This window comes from Cherax quadricarinatus, chromosome 74, assembly GCF_038502225.1.
Source record: "Cherax quadricarinatus isolate ZL_2023a chromosome 74, ASM3850222v1, whole genome shotgun sequence".
Taxonomy (NCBI): domain Eukaryota; kingdom Metazoa; phylum Arthropoda; class Malacostraca; order Decapoda; family Parastacidae; genus Cherax; species Cherax quadricarinatus.
The window spans coordinates 4,019,532-4,044,531 of NC_091365.1; the positions used below are offsets into that span (position 1 = coordinate 4,019,532).

General features: G+C 42.5%; 1 protein-coding gene across 1 annotated transcript in view; it reads right to left on the bottom strand.

Moving 5' to 3' along the window:
- The window catches only part of LOC128700183 (RNA polymerase II elongation factor ELL), a gene marked incomplete in the record, with an annotated part of 380,498 nt that overhangs the window by 256,681 nt on the left and 98,817 nt on the right, over positions 1–25,000 (bottom strand).

A 25,000-nucleotide genomic window follows, 5' to 3' on the forward strand; every position in this document is an offset into this window, starting at 1 on the left:
CCATCCAGGCAACTACTGCCCTCCTCTCACATGTGTAAGAAACACAGGTGATAGCTTGGTAGACTGCAGCCATCAAGGTAGCTCCAGTCAGTCAGTCAGTCAGTCAGTCAGTCAGTCAGTCAGTCAGTCAGTCAGTCAGTCAGTCAGTCAGTCAGTCAGTCAGTCAGTCAGCCAGCCAGCCATACAGCCAGCCATACAGCCAGCCATACAGCCAGCCACACAGTCAGCCACACAGTCAGCCACACAGTCAGCCACACAGTCAGCCACACAGTCAGCCATACAGCCAGCCAGCCAGCCAGCCAGTCAGTCAGTCTCACACACACACACACACACACACACACACACACACACACACACACACACACACACACACAAGGTGAGGTACAGGCAGCAACACTAGCCAGTGATGGAGTTGCTTACCAGACGCTTGTTTTATTTACAACCGCTTGGTTATTCAGCGCTTTAAACATTCCGCTTATAACATTACCAAATTTACACTATTATTAATTTGTTACTATCAAGACAACTTCACTCTCGTATTACATAATTCATAATGACAAAGCAAGCAAAACTATTTAAAACACTTGTCACATTTCTCATTCCATCGTCAAAATTCTCTCCTTGTCATCGGCAGTGTCAACAAATTTAGACGAAAGAGAAAACAGCCCCACCTAAAAAGATGTTGGGTTTCAAGTCAGGTAAGCAGGGTCACCCTGTGGGAAGTGGCACCCCACACACAAGAGGCCCCTGCACCTATTCAGGAACCACACTACCACGTTAAGGTGACGCAGCGTCAGGGCTTAACCAGATGTTGATCTGTCTTGACTCTTCATCTGTTACAATCCAGCCTCTCAGAAGTGACCTACAGTCGTGTCTTACTCAACCAAGCTACACAATTCCTTTTACAACTACCTTCATTTTAATTCATAACTGTCAATGAATCCATCACATATTATTCAATGATCTTAAATCTTCCTCCACTAGAATGCAATTTCTTGCATTCAAGCACCTGAAAGCATGAAATAGATCGAGGCGGGGCCAGGAGCTATTACTCGATTCCCCGCAAACAACTAAGTGAATACCATCTACTGAAATCAGAAAAACAAGGTTTGTCTGAATGCGGGATCACATTTTATAAACTGATGGTAGATGCGAAAAGGCATTCTCAAAAGCATACTCCAAAATTCCTTTCATAGCAAAATGTTCAAGCCAGGAAATGTTACTGGGAGAGGGAAAGAATGTTACTGGGAGAGGGAAAGAATGTTACTGGGAGAGGGAAAGAATGTTACTGGGAGAGGGAAAGAATGTTACTGGGAGAGGGAAAGAATGTTACTGGGAGAGGGAAAGAATGTCACTGGGAGAGGGAAAGAATGTTACTGGGAGAGGGAAAGATAATGTTACTGGGAGAGGGAAAGATAATGTCACTGGGAGAGGGAAAGATAATGTTACTGGGAGAGGGAAAGATAATGTTACTGGGAGAGGGAAAGATAATGTCACTGGGAGAGGGAAAGATAATGTCACTGGGAGAGGGAAAGATAATGTCACTGGGAGAGGGAAAGATAATGTCACTGGGAGAGGGAAAGATAATGTCCCTGGAAGAGGGAAAGACAATGTCACTGGGAGAGGGAAAGACAATGTCACTGGGAGAGGGAAAGACAATGTAACTGGGAGAGGGAAAGATGTCCCTGGAAGAGGGAAAGACAATGTCACTGGGAGAGGGAAAGACAATGTCACTGGGAGAGGGAAAGACAATGTCACTGGGAGAGGGAAAGACAGTGTTACTGGGAGAGGGAAAGATAATGTCACTGGGAGAGGGAAAGATGTCCCTGGAAGAGGGAAAGACAATGTCACTTGGAGAGGGAAAGACAATGTCACTGGGAGAGGGAAAGACAATGTCACTGGGAGAGGGAAAGACAATGTTACTGAGAGAGGGAAAGACAGTGTTACTGGGAGAGGGAAAGACAGTGTTACTGGGAGAGGGAAAGACAATGTCACTGGGAGAGGGAAAGACAGTGTTACTGGGAGAGGGAAAGACAATGTCACTGGGAGAGGGAAAGACAATGTCATTGGGAGAGGGAAAGACAATGTCACTGGGAGAGGGAAAGACAATGTCACTGGGAGAGGGAAAGACAATGTCACTGGGAGAGGGAAAGACAATGTCACTGGGAGAGGGAAAGACAATGTCACTGGGAGAGGGAAAGATAATCTCACTGGGAGTGGGAAAGATAATGTCACTGGGAGAGGGAAAGATAATGTCACTGGGAGAGGGAAAGACAGTGTTACTGGGAGAGGGAAAGACAGTGTTACTGGGAGAGGGAAAGACAATGTCACTGGGAGAGGGAAAGACAATGTCATTGGGAGAGGGAAAGACAATGTCACTGGGAGAGGGAAAGACAATGTCACTGGGAGAGGGAAAGACAATGTCACTGGGAGAGGGAAAGACAATGTCACTGGGAGAGGGAAAGACAATGTCACTGGGAGAGGGAAAGATAATCTCACTGGGAGTGGGAAAGATAATGTCACTGGGAGAGGGAAAGATAATGTCACTGGGAGAGGGAAAGACAATGTTACTGGGAGAGGGAAAGTTAATGTTACTGTGAGAGGGAAAGACAATGTTACTGTGAGAGGGAAAGACAATGTCACTGGGAGAGGGAAAGACAATGTCACTGGGAGAGGGAAAGACAATGTCACTGGGAGAGGGAAAGACAATGTCACTGGGAGAGGGAAAGATAATCTCACTGGGAGTGGGAAAGATAATGTCACTGGGAGAGGGAAAGATAGTGTCACTGGGAGAGGGAAAGATAATGTCACTGGGAGAGGGAAAGATAGTGTCACTGGGAGAGGGAAAGACAATGTCACTGGGAGAGGGAAAGACAATGTCACTGGGAGAGGGAAAGACAATGTCACTGGGAGAGGGAAAGACAATGTCACTGGGAGAGGGAAAGACAATGTCACTGGGAGAGGGAAAGACAATGTCACTGGGAGAGGGAAAGACAATGTCACTGGGAGAGGGAAAGACAATGTCACTGGGAGAGGGAAAGACAATGGAAAGTCCACAGTCAAAAATACTGTTGTGCTTCAAAGTTTACATGTCAGCCAATCTGAGGTACAATCAAAATATTTACGAACAGAAAAATGTCCGCTATACTAGCAAGAAAAACAACTCTGAGTTCATTGATTTTAAACAAAACTGTTTTCATTAACAATGTGTTGCTACACTATTCTACACAATAACTGTGTTGTAAGATCTCAAGCAAGCACTTGGAGAAAACACCCTCCCCCCACTCAAAAAAAAGGAGACCCGTCCTCCCTAAGAGAGCATTCGAAGGATACCTGAAGGACGTCTTCTGGGGTCAACGCCCCCAAGGCCCAGTCCTAGATAAGGCTTCCTGGAAGATCAAGGCCTGATCAACCAGGCTGTTACTGCTGGCAGCACGCAGCACAACATACGAACCACGGCCCGGCTGGTCAAGCACTAATTTGAGGAACCTGTCGAGTTCCCGCTTGAAGACCGCCAGAGGATTCTTGGTAATTTCCCGTATGCATGGAGGGAGGGCGATGAAGAGTCGGGGACCTCTGACATTCATAGAGTTCTCTTTGTGTGCTCGTCGCGCTCCTGCATTTTAGTGGAGGTAGTTTGTGCAATCTCCCGTGTCTCGTGTTGTCATATGGAGTGATCTGGAGTTTAGGTTTGGGACCAGTCCCACCAGGATTTTCCAGGTGTACTCTATTATGTATCTTTCTCGCTTACGTTCCAAGGAATACAGTTGAAGGAACTTCAAGTGTTCCCAGTAGTTTAGATGCTTGACTGAATGTATACGGGCAATGAAACTTTTCTGTACATTTTTCATCTCAGCCTTCAAGAGGGACCGACAGTGAACAGCAGTATTCCGGCCTGGAGAGGATAAGTGATTTAAATTATCATTACTGGCTCAGTATCTCTTATCTTGTAAGTTTTAGTTATCCAGCCTATCATTTTTCTTGTGGTAGCTGGCGGCTCACATGCGAAGAGACTCGTGACGTCACAGTAAGAAGGACCCTTACTATAAAAAGAACATAAGTATACCTAAGTATACATAAGTATACCTGGAGAAGGTTTCGACGGTCAACGCCCCCGCGGTCCGGTCTGAGACCAGGCCTCAGATTATCTAAGTATACTACACAAGTACACAGTAACACTACTGACAGCAATGACAACATTGTTGCGAGCCTTGAACGTAAGATCTTCCGACATTATTAGTACCGTCTCCCACATGGGCCTTTCACTCTACTAAATATGAATCTGTCCTGTATGTACTGGGATCAACTGAAACTCGTGTTCGTTAAAAAAATTATATTACTATCTGAGGCCCACTGGAAGACTTTATTTATATGCACCTGAAGATAAGCTGTTGCTTCGACAGATGCCATTCTCAGAGTTTGCTATCATCAGCAAAGGACGTTACAGTGCTATGCTTTATGTCCTTGTTAATACTGAATATAAGAATGAGAAACAAAAGTGGGGCAAGTACCGTACCTCGAGGAATAAAACTTTCCACTGTGGCAGCCTCCAACTTAATGATATTTACTACTACTCTCTGGGTTCTATTTGGTAAGAAGTTAAATATCCATCTGCCTACTAATCCCGTTATTCCTTCAGCACGCAATCTGTGGGCCATCATACTATGGTCGCGCTTGTGCGACGCTTTTATGATTCAGTGTACACTGCATCGGCATCCCAACAAAGTGTAATAATGTTGGTAGAATTACCCACAATATGTTGGGTAAAAGGACTCAAGTGCAACTAATGTGATATTTTATTGCGGCAACGTTTCGCTCTCCAGGAGCTTTATCAAGTCGTAACGGCTTGATTAGAATTGAACTCTTCTCCAGACTAAGGGACTGACCACCTTAAATTCTTTTTTCTCCAAGATTGATGGACTGATTACGTTTCAATAAAGATACCTAACTGATGTGCACGTGTCTTAATACTGGGTTTGGATGCTGTAGTATCTTTTGCTGATGACCGGATACATCACCACTATACTCACTCCATCACTGACGCTGACTCACTGTATGTACTCAGAGAACAACTGGGGAAAGGGATGGTGATGTAGGCAACCACCAGCAGACGGAGCTGCAGCAAGAGGAAACATCAGACGAAGCGGTAGAAGTAAACAGCTTATTGACTCACGAAATTGTAATGACACGATTGCAAACAAACCATACCACGGGCGGGGATAGAACCCGCGATCAAAGAGTCTCAAAACTCCAGACTGTCGCATTAGCCACTGGACCAGCTAGCCACAATAAGATTAGTCCAACTAGGTATATTTCTACACCATAGGAAGGTTAGCATAGGCACCACTGTGACCACAAATGCAAGTTTTTACAGACGAATCTCCAGCTAGCGTGGCCATGACGAACTCTAGCTCAAGTCCCCTCAAAGCCGTTAACATGACTCACGCTTATTGCTTAGTTAGCACTGAAAATGGGCTGGGCAAATACTTTTATCAGTGGGATTGGGTCTGAGAAAGACCTGCCTAGTATGGGCCAGTAGGCCCGCTGCAGTGTTCCTCTTTTATGTTAAGTCAATGAAGCAGCAGCAACAGTAACAGCAGCAACAACAGCAAGCAGTGCTCCCTCCCTCCCTGCTACCCGCCGCCACCTGGTAATCCAGGTTAACGCCCTCTCCCACCACAACACCTGAGCCAAAAAATTTCCACTTTCTTACAATATCAACCATTCATCACCCTTGTCTACTTTATGGACATCCTAATATACCACAATAATGACGGGAAGAAGGAAAGGTCATATACCAAAACAACGAAGGGAAGAAGGAAAGGTCATATACCAAAACAACGAAGGGAAGAAGGAAAGGTCATATACCACAACAATGAAGGGAAGAAGGAAAGGTCATATACCACAACAACGAAGGGAAGAAGGAAAGGTCATATACCACAACAACGAAGGGAAGAAGGAAAGGTCATATACCACAACAACGAAGGGAAGAAGGACAGGTCATATACCACAACAACGAAGGGAAGAAGGAAAGGTCATATACCACAACAACGAAGGGAAGAAGGAAAGGTCATACACCACAACAACGAAGGGAAGAAGGAAAGGTCATATACCACAACAACGAAGGGAAGAAGGAAAGGTCATATACCACAACAACGAAGGGAAGAAGGAAAGGTCATATACCACAACAACGAAGGGAAGAAGGAAAGGTCATACACCACAACAACGAAGGGAAGAAGGAAAGGTCATATACCACAACAACGAAGGGAAGAAGGAAAGGTCATATACCACAACAACGAAGGGAAGAAGGAAAGGTCATACACCACAACAACGAAGGGAAGAAGGAAAGGTCATATACCACAACAACGAAGGGAATATGGAAAGGTCATATACCACAACAACGAAGGGAAGATAGAAAGGTCATATACCACAACAACGAAGGGAAGATAGGAAGGTCATATGCCACAACAACGAAGGGAAGATAGAAAGGTCATATACCACAACAACGAAGGGAAGAAGGAAAGGTCATACACCACAACAACGAAGGGAAGATGGAAAGGTCATATACCACAACAACGAAAGAAGGAAAGGTCACATACCACAACAACGAAGGGAAGAATGAAAGGTCATACAACACAACAACGAAGGGAAGATGGAAAGGTCATATACCACAACAACGAAGGGAAGAAGGAAAGGTCATATACCACAACAACGAAGGGAAGAAGGAAAGGTCATACACCACAACAACGAAGGGAAGAAGGAAAGGTCATACACCACAACAACGAAGGGAAGATGGAAAGGTCATATACCACAACAACGAAGGGAAGAAGGAAAGGTGACATACCACAACAACGAAGGGAAGAATGAAAGGTCATACAACACAACAACGAAGGGAAGAAGGAAAGGTCATACACCACAACAACGAAGGGAATATGGAAAGGTCATACACCACAACAACGAAGGGAAGATAGAAAGGTCATATACCACAACAACGAATGGAAGATAGAAAGGTCATGTACCACAATGAAGGGAAGATAGAAAGGTCATATATCACAACGAAGGGAAGAAGGAAAGGTCATATACCACAACAACGAAAGATAGAAAGGTCATGTACCACAACAACGAAGGGAAGAAGGAAAGGTCATACACCACAACAACGAAGGGAATATGGAAAGATCATATACCACAACAACGAAGGGAAGAAGGAAAGGTCACATACCACAACAACGAAGGGAAGAATGAAAGGTCATACAACACAACAACGAAGGGAAGATGGAAAGGTCATATACCACAACAACGAAGGGAAGAAGGAAAGGTCATATACCACAACAACGAAGGGAAGAAGGAAAGGTCATACACCACAACAACGAAGGGAAGAAGGAAAGGTCATACACCACAACAACGAAGGGAAGATGGAAAGGTCATACACCACAACAACGAAGGGAAGATGGAAAGGTCATATACCACAACAACGAAGGGAAGAAGGAAAGGTCACATACCACAACAACGAAGGGAAGAATGAAAGGTCATACAACACAACAACGAAGGGAAGAAGGAAAGGTCATACACCACAACAACGAAGGGAATATGGAAAGGTCATACACCACAACAACGAAGGGAAGATAGAAAGGTCATATACCACAACAACGAATGGAAGATAGAAAGGTCATGTACCACAATGAAGGGAAGATAGAAAGGTCATATATCACAACAACGAAGGGAAGAAGGAAAGGTCATATACCACAACAACGAAAGATAGAAAGGTCATGTACCACAACAACGAAGGGAAGAAGGAAAGGTCATATACCACAACAACGAAGGGAAGAAGGAAAGTTATACAGCACAATAATGAAGGGAAGAAACTATCATATACCACGTTAATAAAAAGAAAAGGTCATATACCACAATGACGGGAAGGTCATATACTTACCTGCCGGTAATTTAAAACCATCAAATACCTTTATTTGACGACGTTTCACTCACTATGGAGCATTATCATGTACTTGATAAAGCCCCAGTGTGGGTGAAAGGTTGGATGGTAGTGATCACTGTCTACCTACCCGTTCTAATGACCATAATTTTTTAAAGAGGTTGAGTGGTAAGCTAGTGGAAGGCCTCGGTCAGATGACCAAAAGCTCCAGCTGCGTGTCATCATATGGGTAAGACCGCGTGAGGAAACACTTGTCCTGTTTCTTGACAAACCTTACCTAACCTAACTTTCCCGTTGTTGATTCCTATAGTTCTCACCTCAGTAACCTGGTCTCAGACCAAGCCTACTGGATACCCAAAATAATCAGTGTAGGAAGTAAAACAAATAGATTGGGAGTTGGGAGTGTGCTTTTAGTTTTCCTAGATACACCGCACTGTGTACCTTCTGTCGATTCCGGGGGTAATCGCCCCCGCGGTCTAGATATCTTTCTCCGTCTGAATTCTTCCCGCAGGACTGGAGTTTGTCACATATTCCCAGTACTTTAAGGTTTTACTTGTTCTATTAGGGAGTATTTTTTTTTTTTTACAAATCTGATTTCTCTATCCTGTCTTGAATGGCTGTGATGACAAATGTTGTTTCTAGCCCGTCAAACAACCTTCTGGAATACCAAACCTCCGAAAATACACCTTTACCTTCAACACTTACATATTTGGTGTTGCATTATTATTATTTTCGCCAGGGTTTTCGTTTATAATTTGAGAATGCCTCATCCGATCGACTTCAAACTTTTAATGCTAGTGTAATGTAACTGGGGAAAGGTTCACGGAAATATTGGCAAAAGCAGGTGCCCTCTGCTGAATTTTATACAGCCCATTCCCAGTTTTGATTTGTGTGTGATAACTTGGTAAAGTCTCCGGCTGGCCGGCTTCAGGTTTGTAACACTGGTAAAGCCGACTGGTGTGGGTCGTACCCTGTGGATAAAACTGACCTAACTGGCCCGAAATGCTCTGCATAACAAGCGGCTTTCTATATAGTAGTATGTCACTGATGTCAGCTAGGACTGTATACCTAGGATCTGCATGAGGCTGTCATCTGCTGAGGACGCGGTTAACCTCCAAGAAGATATAAACAAAGTTTTCCAGTGGGCAACGGTAAACAATATGATGTTCAATGAGGACAAATTCCAACTACTCCGTTATGGAAAACTGGAGGAGATAATAACTAGAACAGAGTATACTACTGACTCCGGCCATACAATAGAGCGGAAAAATAATGTAAGGGACCTGGGAGTAGTAATGTCTGAGGATCTCACTTTCAAGGATCACAACAGTGCCACGATCGCACGTGCAAAGAAAATGATAGGATGGATAATGAGAACTTTCAAAACGAGAGATGCCAAGCCCATGATGATCCTTTTCAAATCACTTGTTCTCTCTAGGCTGGAATACTGCTGTACATTAACATCTCCATACAAAGCAGGTGAAATCGCAGATCTAGAGAGTGTACAGAGATCCTTTACTGCACGTATAAGTTCTGTCAAGCACCTTGGAAGCACTTGACTTGTACTCGTTGGAACGCAGGAGGGAGAGATATATCATAATCTACACTTGGAAAATCTTGGAAGGAATGGTCCCAAATCTGCACACAGAAATCACTCCCTACGAAAGTAAAAGACTGGGCAGGCGATGCAAAATGCCGCCAATAAAAAGTAGGGGCGCCATTGGTACACTAAGAGAAAACACCATAAGTGTCCGGGGCCCAAAACTGTTCAACAGCCTCCCATCAAGCATTAGGGGAATTGTCAATAAACCCCTGGCTGCCTTCAAGAGAGAGCTGGACAGATACCTAAAGTCAGTGCCGGATCAGCCGGGCTGTGGCTCGTACGTCGGACTGCGTGCGGCCAGCAGTAACAGCCTAGTTGATCAGGCCCTGATCCATCGGGAGGCCTGGTCATGGACCGGGCCGCGGGGGCGTTGATCCCCGGAATAACCTCCAGGTAACCTTGTACATGTACTTGTAGAAATAAAGATTATTATTATTATTATTATTAATTTAGAAAACAAGGATTATTACTGGAGTGTAGATGCATATTTGCACATTTTATTTAAAAAAATTTCTGGCTGTGTACTTCTTTGTCAATTTTATTAAGAAATTTTTTTTTCATGCAATAACTGGAGAATGCCTCTTCTAACTGGCTTCAACCCATAAACAGTGGCGCATCTTAAGAAAAATGGGGTTGATCATGTCTGTATAGGTGCCAATTTTAGTGAGAAAGTTGTGAAAATTGAAATACTGATTCCATGAAATAATTTGTCAAGCCGGAAATTATCCCAACATTAATACCATATTTGCTGTCAGACAATGATATCACTATGATAATAATGAGGTATAAACTACACCTGTGACCGCTTTCAAGGATTATTCTACCCTCGCATCTCGACCCCAGGCCAGACTTCCCTGCTGACCGCCTGGCTAACCAAGCTGTTACTGCTAACGGGCCACAGACACGAGCAAGCACCAACCCACGCACACACCCAACCACGCTCACACCCACGCAAAAAAACAAAGGCTAATCAGGCACTTGTAAAAGAAATATTCATTATGATAATAATAACGAGTAGTTGGATTATGTAGTACATGCCCAGTAGAGAACAAAACAGTCGAGAACAAAAGTCTTAAGCGAAACAAAGTAATCCTAAATACTTTCGTGCTAAATCTAAGACAAAAAAAAAAGCACTAGTATTGGGTGCTTGTTTAAGGAGATGAAAATTTCAATGATGACAGCAGAGGCCACGGTATGACCGGGTTCAGTGAGCCAGTAAACAACACATTAAAGTGAAAATCCACAGGATTTTTTTATGAATGTAGCTCTTATAGTATTTCTGAAAATCTCCAGCACTTTCATATGTTTAAAAATAGCCTTTCCCAAAAATATAGACCTTAATGTCTTAGGCAGAGTTTAGACACAGGTCGTCCCACTAGCAGAAAAACCTGATAGAGCTCCACTCTACGAAGGTGGCGGTAAAGCCATCACCGAATATATGTGGATAGCAGTATTATATTATTATAATAAAAAAAGAAGCGCTAAGCCACAAGGGCTATACAGCGCTGATGGATAGCAGTAGCATAACAAATTATCTAAAACTTTTTAATTTCACCTGCCTTAAATGGAGATATACCAAGAACCTTACCTAGAAGATAAAAATTAGACACATGTTCAACATCTGGGTATCTTTACTGTAGACATTTCGCCAACCAGTGGCTATATCGATACAAATTCAAGGATATAACTGGAAGACAGTACAACTATATACGAAAAGATGAGGTAATTAGTCCTTCAACTAAGGCTTTTCACTGGGCCTCTTGTACATTTCCTCCTGTCTCTCTCGCTTCAATATACTGTTATAGCAGTATGCAGATTTGAGACTAGACCTCAAGTATTTTCCATGTATACATTATCTCCTCTTCTCCGCTCCTGAGAATACACTCCAAATACTTGTAGCCTCTATGACGGCAATAACCGATGTCTATGTCTTCCAGATGTAATCTTGCTGGTGACTTGAACGAAGCCGTCAACACTAAACAATATGCCAGACGAGACAGTACAGGTGATGTGAAATAGTGTCAGTTTTGGATTACTTCCCTTCTGAAAATCCTCAACAACCACCCTGTCATTTTTCTGACCTTTGCGTCACTTACTTTATTACCATCTCCCATCAAGGCAGCCTCACTGAGGAAAATAGACTCAAGAGAACATAAGAAAGCAGGCCTATTGACCCATGCTAGGCAGGTCCAAGTAATCCATTGGGCCAAGTCAGTTAGATCCAACAGACACCCCACCCACACCCACTCATGCATAACAGATCCAGGACTTTTCAATGGCCACCGTTAAATTTAAGCTATAGAGTAACAAACAGACACTTCTAACCGTTTTTCAAGATGAAGAAACTTCAGTAACTTTGTTCGAGCAGCTCCTGATCTGCCGGCTTGTGTTGATCATGTTGGACCGCGTGCTGTTAACAAGAATATCAGGCAATTACCAGAAGGCTATGTTCCTAGATTATATCGCGAAGGCGATGATTCCTGAAACCTTCGAGAGGTAGACAAAGTTACTTCAAGACTATTTGTTTGCTTAATTTTAGAGAGTTCCATAAACAAATAGCCTCGTTTTACCCCATTAATCAGATGTTATTCGATTTCATTTGTGTAACTTTGCATAATTCAACGGTGCCTCGTGAAGAATATAAATCATAATACCGTACCGTGCTTAAAACACCTCACAAATAACTTAAGTTTTCGTAAGAAAAGTTTAGATGTCGTTTCAGTTCGTCTTAGATACGTTTTCTAAAGTTTCCTTTCCAAACTATAGGTTGTTCTTGGAGACGTTTTGTACAAGGTGTACTTGTCTGCACCCATGAAAACAAGTACACTGGAGCATGTGGCTCCATCTACCAATCTTTCCGTTCTCGTAGAGTAATTTTAGTGAAGCGATTTTAAACCAGGCCCTCAGGTATTTTCCAGGTATAATTTATGATAAAATACAGTCGCCTGCGCTACAGGGAGTACCATTTGAGGGATATTTGGCATTACCAATAATTCAATGTTTTCGTTTGTGAGGCAGTGAAGGTTCTCCGCACATCACACACGGCTGTAATTTTTCTTAGTCTTAAATGTGGCTGTTTGTGCACATCAACAACATCCCGGCTTCGAGTATACACGCACCTTAAGAGTATCATTAGTTTAGCATCTCAGGCTTTGAAAGTTCTTGTTATGCAACCTATAATTTATCTTGCAGCTCTGATAGTAGGGCTATTGTGCTCTTTAAGCTTGTGATCTCCTTTCAGGTCTCTGAGTTTCTCTTCCGCCCTTTCGAATACTTTCTGTTCTGTGGTCACTCATCCAACTTTAATGTCTTCGCTTTTTCCATGAAAAAAATAATTCATCACATACATTTTCTATAGCCTACTGAACGATTTATTTTTCGAGATCCCTGAGGTATGTTTGTCCTTCAGTTACAAGGATTAGATCAAACACTACCAGGGAGGCACTGAGGACTTCGGTCCCTTCACACTTACAGAGTTCTCTCTTAGTTTACTCATTTTAAAGATCAACTTTGTCAGCATTAAAAAAGAGTGTCACTGTACGAAAATATTTCAGCCAAGAAAATACGAGTGTATCAACTACAATTGTAGTCTGTCGTGTTATTTTTTTAAATTAAGATCATATTACACAGTCTTACATTTCTCTGCTCTGTTGCAGAGGTTGAGTCTCGGTTCCTGGTCCTACGTTATGATTTCACTGTTTTCTATTCTCACACAAATGATATTCATATTCTGCAAAACGGCGCTGATTTGTGTATGCTGAGAATGGTTATATGTGGCCCGGTAGAAAACTTGGTTTACACTGGCTTAAAGTATACTGTCTCTTCAAGGTATACTAGCCGTTTATATTCGTGTTGATAGTGAAGAATGGTATGCTACTTTGATTTGACATATACCTATGATGAGTTGCGAGTGTCGTCCTGGTCCCGGAGCCCAGTCATGGGCCAGGCTCGTCAAAAAGGTTGGTGCCAACAGTATTGGTGTTCCCAGGCGGTCACCCATCCAGGTACTAACCAAACCCAACGTTTCCTAACTTCCTTGATTGGACCATCAGTGAGAAAACCGAGACGTGTGGATAATGCGTGGAGAGTAGTTTATTTTCTGGTATTATTGTCACCCTACTTCCCCTTTGAGTCACACAGCCATTATAACCTTGTTCAGCAGAGGACACCTACTGGAACGTGTCTAGTTTCCTTCTTTCATTGAGGAATATAAATCACATACGCGAAGCCGGTTTCGAGGGTTCTACCCACACAACCCAGGCTGCAACAAGGCTTCCTTGCTGCCTATCTGGTCAGTCAGCCTGTTGTTGCTAGCAGACATTCTGTAATGGGTCTGTGGTGGGCACAAATAATTTATGTCTGATGATGAGAAGGCCTCCCTGGTTAGCGGTGGTTCAGAGATCATACCGCAGCCAGGTGTTAGACCAGGTCTCCTGGTTGATGGCCAGGTCAGATTGTTGGTGCACGCAAGCAAGCAATACAACTTGAATGATCAGGAATTTTAGAGTTATCTGTAGTACCAGGAGGGGATGGCATCTTGTAAAGTTCACTTAAGGAAAGCAGTCTATTGGGAACGTCCATGGTACTCTAAATAATAATAATAATAATAATAATAATAATAATATTATTATTATTATTATTATTATTACGTTACTGTGAGGCGCTCAACCCGTGTGGATCATTTAGCACAGAGAGGCGGGAGGCTCTATCCTCCGAGCCCTGTGAAACGTGCTCTACATTATACGTACTTGACCTGAGCTCCTAGAAGCAGTCTGAGAGAGCGCTGAGAAGCTCCCAATAACTTAGGTGTTTAGCGCAAGAAATGGTTAATACACATGAACAAACACTTAGGCATATTTATTTTAAGTTTCGGTGTTGAAACCTTAATTAATCACTTCGGGTTTTTCTAAACCAATTTGTCGGCATCTATTACCAAGATTCATACTAGCGCCTGGCCCATGACCGGGCTTCGATAGTAAGATTCTCGAAACTCAAAAGGTATAAAGCAAATCACTATAAGGCATTTAACAACGAACATGAAAGACGACTCCACTTAAAAACCCAAAGAGCACTCCTGAGCGCTCTCCAGCGTTAACGATGGAAAAATAAACACAAATGCAGTGTAATGCAATCCTTTACTGACTACGTTTTGCCCACACAGTGGGCTTTACCAAGTCACAAAGAGATCTACCTGGGTAAAGAGTATATGAGAGAGAGAGAGAGAGAGAGAGAGAGAGAGAATGTCTCATAACAATAAAAATGCTTTCAAATGAGCTGATGTAGGTAACAGCTCTTAGCTTGTCAATAAACCTAGGGATCCTTAACCTTGTCAAACCCTGTGTAAAAAGAGAGAGAGAGAGAGAGAGAGAGAGAGAGAGAGAGAGAGAGAGAGAGAGAGAGAGAGAGAGAGAGAGAGAGAGAGAGAGAGACAGAGAGAGAGAGAGAGAGAGAGAGAGTGTGAGAGAGAGTGTGAGAGAGAGAGAGTGTGTGTGTGTGTGTGTACTCACCTATTTGTACTCACCTATTTGTGGTTGCAGGGGTCGAGTCCTAGCTCCTGGCCCCGCCTCTTCACCGGTTGCTACTAGGCCCTCTCTCTCCCCGCTCCATGAGCTTTATCAAACCTCGTCTTAAAACTGTGTATGGTTCCTGCCTCCACTACGTCATTTTCTAGGCTATTCCACTGCCTTACAACTCTATGACTGAAGAAATACTTCCTACTATCTCTCTTACTCATTTGTGTCTTCAACTTCCAATTGTGGCCTCTTGTTTCTGTGTCCCCTCCCTGGAACATCCTGTCTTTGTCCACCTTGTCTATTCCACGCAGTATTTTATATGTCGTTATCATGTCTCCCCTGACCCTCCTGTCCTCCAGTGTCGTCAGGCCGATTTCCCTTAATCTTTCTTCATAGGACATTCCCCTTAGCTCTGGAACTAACCTTGTCGCAAACCTTTGTACTTTCTCTAGTTTCTTGACGTGCTTTATCAAGTGCGGGTTCCAAACAGGTGCTGCATACTCCAGTATGGGCCTGACATACACGGTGTACAGTGCCTTGAATGATTCCTTACTAAGGTATCGGAATGCTGTTCTCAGGTTTGCCAGGCGCCCATATGCTGCAGCAGTTATCTGATTGATGTGTGCTTCCGGAGACATGCTCGGTGTTATACTCACCCCAAGATCTTTCTCCTTGAGTGAGGTTTGCAGTCTTTGGCCACCTAGCCTATACTCTGTCTGTGGTCTTCTGTGCCCTTCCCCTATCTTCATGACTTTGCATTTGGCAGGATTAAATTCGAGAAGCCATTTGCTGGACCAGGTGTCCAGTCTGTCCAGGTCTCTTTGAAGTCCTGCCTGGTCCTCATCAGATTTAATTCTCCTCATTAACTTCACATCATCTGCAAACAGGGACACTTCTGAGTCTAACCCTTCCGTCATGTCGTTCACATATACCAAAAATAGCACTGGTCCTAGGACCGACCCCTGTGGGACCCCGCTCGTCACAGGTGCCCACTGTGATACATCATTACGTACCATGACTCGTTGTTGCCTCCCTGTCAGGTATTCTCTGATCCATTGCAGTGCCCTTCCTGTTATATGCGCCTGATGCTCTAGCTTCTGCACTAATCTCTTGTGAGGAACTGTGTGTGTGTGTGTGTGTGTGTGTGTGTGTGTGTGTGTGTGTGTGTGTGTGTGTGTGTGTGTGTGTGTGTGTGTGTGTGTGTGTGTATATATATATATATATATATATATATATATATATATATATATATATATATATATATATATATATATATATATATATATATATATATATATGTATATATATATATATATATATATGTATATATATATATATATATATATATATATATATATGTCATGCCGAATAGGCAGAACTTGCGATCTTGGCTTAAATAGCAACGCTCATCTTGCCATATAGGACAAGTGAAAATTTGTGTATGCAATAATTTCGCCAAAATAATTCTGAAACCTAACGAAAAAAATATATTTCACTGTGTTTGTTTAGTATTAAATTATTGTAAACAAATCTAAAATATATTTAGTTGGGTTAGGCTAAAATAAATTGCTCTTGTTATAATAAGGTTAGGTAAGTTTTCTAAGATTCTTTTGGTGCAAAATTAATTTTTTTTACATCAACGTTAATGAAAAAAATATATCTTTAAACGTATAAGAGAAAATTTCGAAAAGGACTTAATTTTAAATGAGTTCTTGCTAATTGACCAGTTTTACATATTCGGCACGATATATATATATATATATATATATATATATATATAAATATACATATATATATATATATATATATATATATATATATATATATATATATATATATATATATATATATATATATATATATATATATATATATAGATATATATATATATTCAACAAGTCGGCCGTCTCCCACCGAGGCAGGGTGACCCCAAAAAAAAAGAAAATCCCCAAAAAGAAAATACTTTCATCATCATTCAACACTTTCACCACACTCGCACATTATCACTGTTTTTGCAGAGGTGCTCAGAATACAACAGTTTAGAAGCATATACGTATTAAGATACACAACATATCCCTTCAAACTGCCAATATCCCAAACCCCTCCTTTAAAGTGCAGGCATTGTACTTCCCATTTCCAGGACTCAAGTCCGACTATATGAAAATAACCGGTTTCCCTGAATCCCTTCACTAAATATTACCCTGCTCACACTCCAACAGATCGTCATGTCCCAAGTACCATTCGTCTCCATTCACTCCTATCTAACACGCTCACGCACGCTTGCTGGAAGTCCAAGCCCCTTGCCCACAAAACCTCCTTTACCCCCTCTCTCCAACCCTTTCGAGGACGACCCCTACCCTGCCTTCCTTCCCCTATAGATTTATATGCTTTCCATGTCATTCTACTTTGATCCATTCTCTCTAAATGACCAAACCACCTCAACAACCCCTCTTCTGCCCTCTGACTAATACTTTTATTAACTCCACACCTTCTCCTAATTTCCACACTCCGAATTTTCTGCATAATATTTACACCACACATTGCCCTTAAACAGGACATCTCCACTGCCTCCAACCGTCTCCTCGCTGCTGCATTTACCACCCAAGCTTCACACCCATATAAGAGTGTTGGTACTACTATACTTTCATACATTCCCTTCTTTGCCTCCATAGATAACGTTTTTTGACTCCACATATACCTCAACGCACCACTCACCTTTTTTCCCTCATCAATTCTATGATTAACCTCATCCTTCATAAATCCATCCGCCGACACGTCAACTCCCATATATATATATATATATATATATATATATATATATATATATATATATATATATATATATATATATATTTATATATATGTCGTGCCGAATATGTAAAACTGGTCAATTAGCAAGAACTCATTTAAAATTAAGCCCTTTCTAAAATTTTCTCTTATACATTTAAAGATATATTTTTTCATTAATGTTAATGAAAAAAGTTTTCATTTTGCACCAAAAGAATCTTAGAAAACTTACCTAACCTTATTATAACAAGAGCAATTTATTTTAGCCTAACCCAACTAAATATATTTTAAATACGTTTACAGTAATTTAGTACTAAAGAAACACAATCAAATATATGTTTTTCGTTAGCTTCAGAATGATTTTGGCGAAATTATTGCATTCATAAATTTTCACTTGTCCTATATGGCAAGATGAGCGTTGCTATTTAAGCCAAGATAGCAAGTTCTGCCTATTCGGCACGACATATATATATATATTTGTGGAGAGTCAGGTGGAGAATGTTGGGGAGGTTGGATCTGAGACGGACCTGCAGGTCCGTGACTTCATAAAGCCCACTGTTTGGGTGAAACGTAATCAATAAAGTATGGAATTATACTGCATTTGGATTTATTTTTCCATCGTGTTGGTCTTTAATATCTTTTATGTCCGTCCAGCGTTAACACTGGTGCTAGTACTGACGCAGCTTGTGAAAGTTCTCTACCTTCTCTAGACTTGCAATTTTCTCAGCCTTATATGGTAGTGAAAAAAGAGGGTAGATGGAAAGGATACGGCGAAATGGATGGGAAGGTAACATGTAGAGTAAGACAGGTAGACGAATGGTAGAAACGAGTGGGATGGGAGGTAGAAATGTGTGGAATAGGAGGGAGAAACGTGCGAGATGGGAGGTAGAGAAAAATAGGGTGGGAGGTAGAGAAGAGTATGGTGGGAGGCAGGCGAACAGTGGAGGGCAGATACGAGAGGGTGCCTAGGGAAGGGGGTAAAAGGCAGCACCTTCTCCCCTCCCCCATTCACAAGTTGCCTAGCTAGTGAAAGTTGGGTGGTGGTGGGCCACCCGCTGCTCGTCTTGCCTCCCACCTTTTACCTGCCCCAGGTGGCTCTTGCCTGGCTGCTGCTGTTGCTCTTTGATGACGGCCTTTAGGCTTCCGTTACAATGTCTCTCCCTGGCTAGGTCACTACCACAACAGGATCATGTAAGGTTGGGCGCTCCAGTGTAACGTTGAGCGGTCCAGTGTGGGGTTGGGTGCTAAAATATTTGTATTATATTTGTCTGCATTTTTTTTTGTCTTACAAAGTAGCCACCTACATAACTGTTGAAGTTCCTCTCCGTTGTACACCATTATTATGTCACAACTGAACTGTTACTTGAGAAAGGCGGGGTCCCGATAATAGACTCTCAGTTAGGCTGGGTTAGGGCTTTTGTCCAAAACACGACAACGGTGCAGATCAAGAAAGTCTGGATTCAGACACAGATGCGAGAGTAGAACCCTCTAAATCGATTACATTTATGTCATAGGGTGAACTAAAACTTCGTGCGTAGAACTGTGGGTTAGTTGTGAACTGTTGCGGCATCAGTACTGTGGGTTAGTTGTGAACTGTTGCAGCATCAGTACTGTGGGTTAGTTGTGAACTGTTGCAGCATCAGTACTGTGGGTTAGTTGTGAACTGTTGCAGCATCAGTACTATGGGTTAGTTGTGAACTGTTGCAGCATCAGTACTGTGGGTTAGTTGTGAACTGTTGCAGCATCAGTACTATGGGTTAGTTGTGAACTGTTGCAGCATCAGTACTGTGGGTTAGTTGTGAACTGTTGCAGCATCAGTACTGTGGGTTAGTTGTGAACTGTTGCAGCATCAGTACTGTGGGTTAGTTGTGAACTGTTGCAGCATCAGTACTGTGGGTTAGTTGTGAACTGTGACAGCCTCAGTATTGTGAATTAGTTATGATCTGTTGCACCACCAATATTGTGAGTTATTCTTTGTCTACCTGTTGTTGATTACCGGGGTCATCGCCTCCCCAACGCTCCAGTGACCACAACACTATACCTGTGACCGGACACACAGCCATCATAACCTGGCTGTTCTAAACACAGATACCAACAGCATTACTGCTTTTACATTCCTTTGATCAACAGCTCTTCACTGGCATATGAGCCTCCTTTTATTAAAAGGAACCCGTGTGGGTCATTGAGCACAAGTAGTGGAGTAGACCCTACCCTTCATCCACTGATCACATGACACGCCTCCTAGTCATGGAGGATAGTCTATACCACTCCTTGCATTGAATATCCACACGGATTTGGCGCTTAACTTGAATACCAACATTAATGATACTATGTTAGGTATAAGGACACAAGTGCAACTAATGTGTTTTATTGTGGCAATGTTTCGTTCTCCAGTTTTGTCTAGCCGTTACCAAACATTTTACTTAACACACTGTCGGTAATTCTACCAACATTACATTAATGGTACTGGAACAAAGCAACCAGTATGTACTTCAATACCTTTTTGTAGTCTGGGTGGTCATCGCCTCTGCGGCCCGAACCCAGACCAAACCTCGTGGTCCTGGACCTGGTGCAGTACGCTACTGGTGCTAGCAGTATTACAGTTCAGCTAATAGTTGGTAAACCCGCACCGTCGTTGTAATTCATACCTAATGAAGAACAAAAAGGCACAACATGATTGGAACAATACACAAATAATCCGCACATAGGAGAGAAGCTTATACGACGTTTCGGTCCGACTTGGACCATTTACAAGTCACACTAACACGAAGATGAGACTCCCTCACCTTCGTGTGTTGTGATTTGTAAATGATCCAAGACGGGCCGAAACGTCGTATAAGTTGTTTTTTTTTTTTTTCTCTCTCTCTCTCTCTCTCTCTCTCTCTCTCTCTCTCTCTCTCTCTCTCTCTCTCTCTCTCTCTCTCTCTCTCTCTCTCTCTCTCTCTCTCTCTCTCTCTCTCTCCTGTGTGCGGGCCATTTGTGTATCATCCTTAATATTTACATGTTCTCTCAGGTGTGATATAATTATCGCAGGCTTCACCTGGCAATACTTCTGTACAAGTACTTGTTATAGCAGCACTCCATATCTGAAGTATTTGCTGTATCACTGGACACCTACAGTAGTGATTGACACTGCTACAGTAGTCGTAGTGATACTCAATACCTGCAATTACTGAGAATGCTGGCGGCAATCAATACACACATTCTAGTACAGTAATCGTAATATCACATGTTTTGTCATGTGCATCCTGGAGTAAAGTTGTAATAAACTGCTGAAAATACTTCCCCATAAATATCTACACACATTCTTGACACTGCACATTCATAAAAACAGTATACAGTATATTTAAAAAAAGTTTTACGATGGTGGGCAAAAGGAGCAATGTAGTTAGTGTTGTGTTGTGTAATAATAGCGGTTTGCTGAGCAAACATCGGCGGCGGGTGAGGTGTGTGCGTCACAGCCTGAGCTGTGTCAACACACTGGTCATTGTTTGGTTGTGTCCTGTCCTTCACCCACACACCATCGTTTACTACTAAACCAACGTAAATTACAACGCATCCAGAACAAAACCTTACGCTGGGTGTTTAACACCCGCTGGGATGAATTCATCACAAGTGAGTCCATCCACGCCCGTGCAAACATCCCTGCACTAAACGTGTACTGGAAATTGCTTAGCGACAAACAAATAGACAGACTAGAGACCCGACATGACTACTGGACCTCATACTTAGATGACGAACTACGCAGACCTGCAAACACACACAACCTCTTCTACTCTCTACTAGCTCCTGACCCAATCCCTATATACAAATAACCTTGCTAAAATCCTGAATCACTAACCTGTAACTCACAGGTATGGACCTATAATATCGCCCTTGCACCTGCGATTCACGCTTTGACGCCCCCCCTCCTCCCCCCCCCCCCTCCAGTCCCCAAGGTGCGCACGACCTCCTGAATCGCCATCAGCTCAGCTACTGGGTTAAGCCCTGGTTCTTTCCCTCTTACAAAAACCCTTCCTCTAACCAACCTATTCTTCCTCTATCCCCACTTCCCATCTCACCCCTTCTTGGGGTCTTACCTAGAATATCCTTATCCTACTACCACTTAACAGTGCAGGCACCATACCTCTACAACCTACTCTCCAACCAAGAGTGAATACCCGTGCAAATATAAATGTGTCCTAGTGCTGCTCAACCACCTCGATGCCTGACGTGTTAGGCACGATTTTTAAACTTGTGTATTTGTGGTTAAATAAACTCTCGTCAAGTCAGGCTATCTCTGCTTGCTGTATGCAGCCTAGCTGGTCAAGAACTGCATGGAGAAGCTCCCTTGTGAGACTAATTAGGGCTCTAATAGTAATTCCCTTCACATATAATGTAATCTAATCCAATTTCAATGACAGTATTTGCAGTTTTCTGGGGGTGTTTAGAGTTCACCATCGTCTCTATCATGTTTGCCTGACAATGGTTCAGAGAATCGTCATCTCCGCTGCCCGATCTCAAATCAGTCCTCCAGGTCCTGACAGCAAAACGCCATAAACGAGGGAACAGGTGGAGGTTTGAAGCCATGACGAGTGAGTCCTGTTACTACGATTTCTTGAGTCGTCATAAATTTAGAAGAAATCTCAAATATTTAAATATTTAACTTGACTCAAGAAATCGTAATGACACGATTGCAAACAAACCATACCCCCGGCCGGGATTGAACCCGCGGTCATAGAGTCTCAAAACTCCAGCCCGTCGCGTTAGCCACTAACGCGACGGGCTGGAGTTTTGAGACTCTATGACCGCGGGTTCAATCCCGGCCGGGGGTATGGTTTATTTAAATATTTCTTCTCGTATTCAAAACGCTGGGCCAAAAATCACATTCTGTATAAGGCCCTTACTTAAGTATAGAACATACACTGAAGAGAAAAGAAATGAGAGAAATATTGAAGTAACAATACAATTCTGCTCAGTGAACCACTCATCAGTCTACAGAATAAGACCCTAACAAATTGTTCATGAATGAAACTCAAAAAATCACCGACATCACAATTTTTAATGTAGCCGTCTCCCCAGTTAACTTTGAAAAAGCCATCAACAGCCATATTCACCAAAAACTGCAAGAAACCACTATCTCGATCCTTTAGTATACTACTGAGAGGGAACCTGGACACAGGTGTCATCCCACACTTATCTAAAACCACTGACATTGCCCCATTTCACAAAGGTGACAGCAAAACAATCGTGAAAAACAAAGACCAATAGCACTAACGTTACACAAGTTTTTTGAACGAGTCCCAAGAAGTCGCCACTCTCTATGAGAGTGGCATCCCTTGAAGACAGCAACTCTTCAAGCAAATAAAAATAAAGTCTGCCAATGGGCCTTAGACAACAACGATGCTGAATGAGAGCAAGTTTCAGTTGCTCTGGTATGCAAGGACGGAAGAAATACAGACTGAAACTGGGTACAAAGCAAACAAATCATTTTACAAAGCGGAAATTCCTCGTGCAACACTTGGGAGTGGTGTCAGCTCATCTCGCATTCAAGGATCGCAGCAATGTTGGTACTGCTACCGCAAGGAAAATATGCTGGATAACTAGAACGTTCAAGATATGGGATGCTGAACCAATATGGTACTCTTGATGTCACTCGTGCTCTCCAGGCTGGAATACTGCCGTATACTAGCAGCCACCTTCAAGGAAGGAGAGACTGCTGGGCTAAAAAACGTACAGAGGACTTTCACTGCTCATATACATTTAATAAAACATTTGAACTACTAGGAACTCTTGAAATCTTCGTCCTGTAACCCATTGAACGTAGGCGAGGAAAATGTATCATAATTTACACCTACAAGATCTTGAAGAGACTGATCACAAACCTGCACATTGAAATTATTGATGAAAGCAAGAGACTTGACAGACAGTGCACAGCACCTCCAATAAAAGTACGGGTGATGGTGACGAGCACACTAAGATAGAATTCGATAGTGTTAGAGGGCCCTGACTTTTAAACGTTCTCCCTTTGTACATAAACTAATTACCAACAAGCCTCTGGAAGACTTCAAGAAGGAACTTAGTAAGGTTCTCACATAAGTTCCTAACCAGCCGAGCAGAGCTCGTATGGTGGACTAAGTGAAGCTAACAGCAACAGCCTGGTTGATCAGGCCTTAATCCACCAAGTCTTGGTTTGAGATTCTGCCGCGGGGGCATTCATGGTATACGATATCTGACGAATAAAGAATCGCATTATACTGCATTTATATTTATTTTTCAATCGTGTCGGTATTTTATACCTCTAATCTCCAGCTGCCAGTTAAGAGTCTTTTGTGAGGTCATCTATCGAAGGCTTTACTGAAATCCAAGTATCCTTGGTTGGCGGCCAGGTCATACAGGTTGCTGATGCCTGATCGCAAAGTGTTTGCAGAAATCTATCAATTTACCTTCTGAAGACAGTGGTCTGTTGATAATTCAACTTATTCTGTTAGGAGTTAAAAAGCCTTGGATCCATTATGGTTATAAGTTATCTCTTAAACTGGCTTACTGCATCATTCCTCTCAAAAATAAAAATATTTTTGTACACGTCTCCCTCTCTCCTGATGGACTATTTTAGTGTGCACTGTGAAACCTGGCGAAACCTAATGTGAATTACAATACACTGTGACCTGGTGAAACAGTGTTAATTATGATACATTGTGGGGTGGTAAATAAAAGAAAGCAACTCGGACAAATCATAGAGGAGCAGAGCTATTGTAAATTATGGAGTGGAGTGAAGGCGGTGATAACGAGGGAGTCTCCCAGATAATATCAGAAGGTAAGATAACACAGGCCTCGCCTCCATGATCAACGTCTCACAACACACCCACACCAGCTATCGCTATCACCCTCTTCAAGGGAGGAAAGGTGCCTTGATGCTGCTGCTGAAGGGTTCTTCGTCCGAGGAATTGGAACTACCCCCCTTCCTTTGATTAAATCTGATTACCTCCCATTTCCAGACGTTTTATGGCCAATATGATTCAGCGCTTCTCCATGAATATGATAATATATCACTCACATTTCCCTCGTTGTTTTATTAACCTTGACCTTGTCCTCAGAGGTCATACCACATTAGACCTGGTCAGCAAGGCTGGAATAATGTAGGGAGAATTTAAGAGGACGTTTCGCTTGCGAATCAAGCTAAATGTC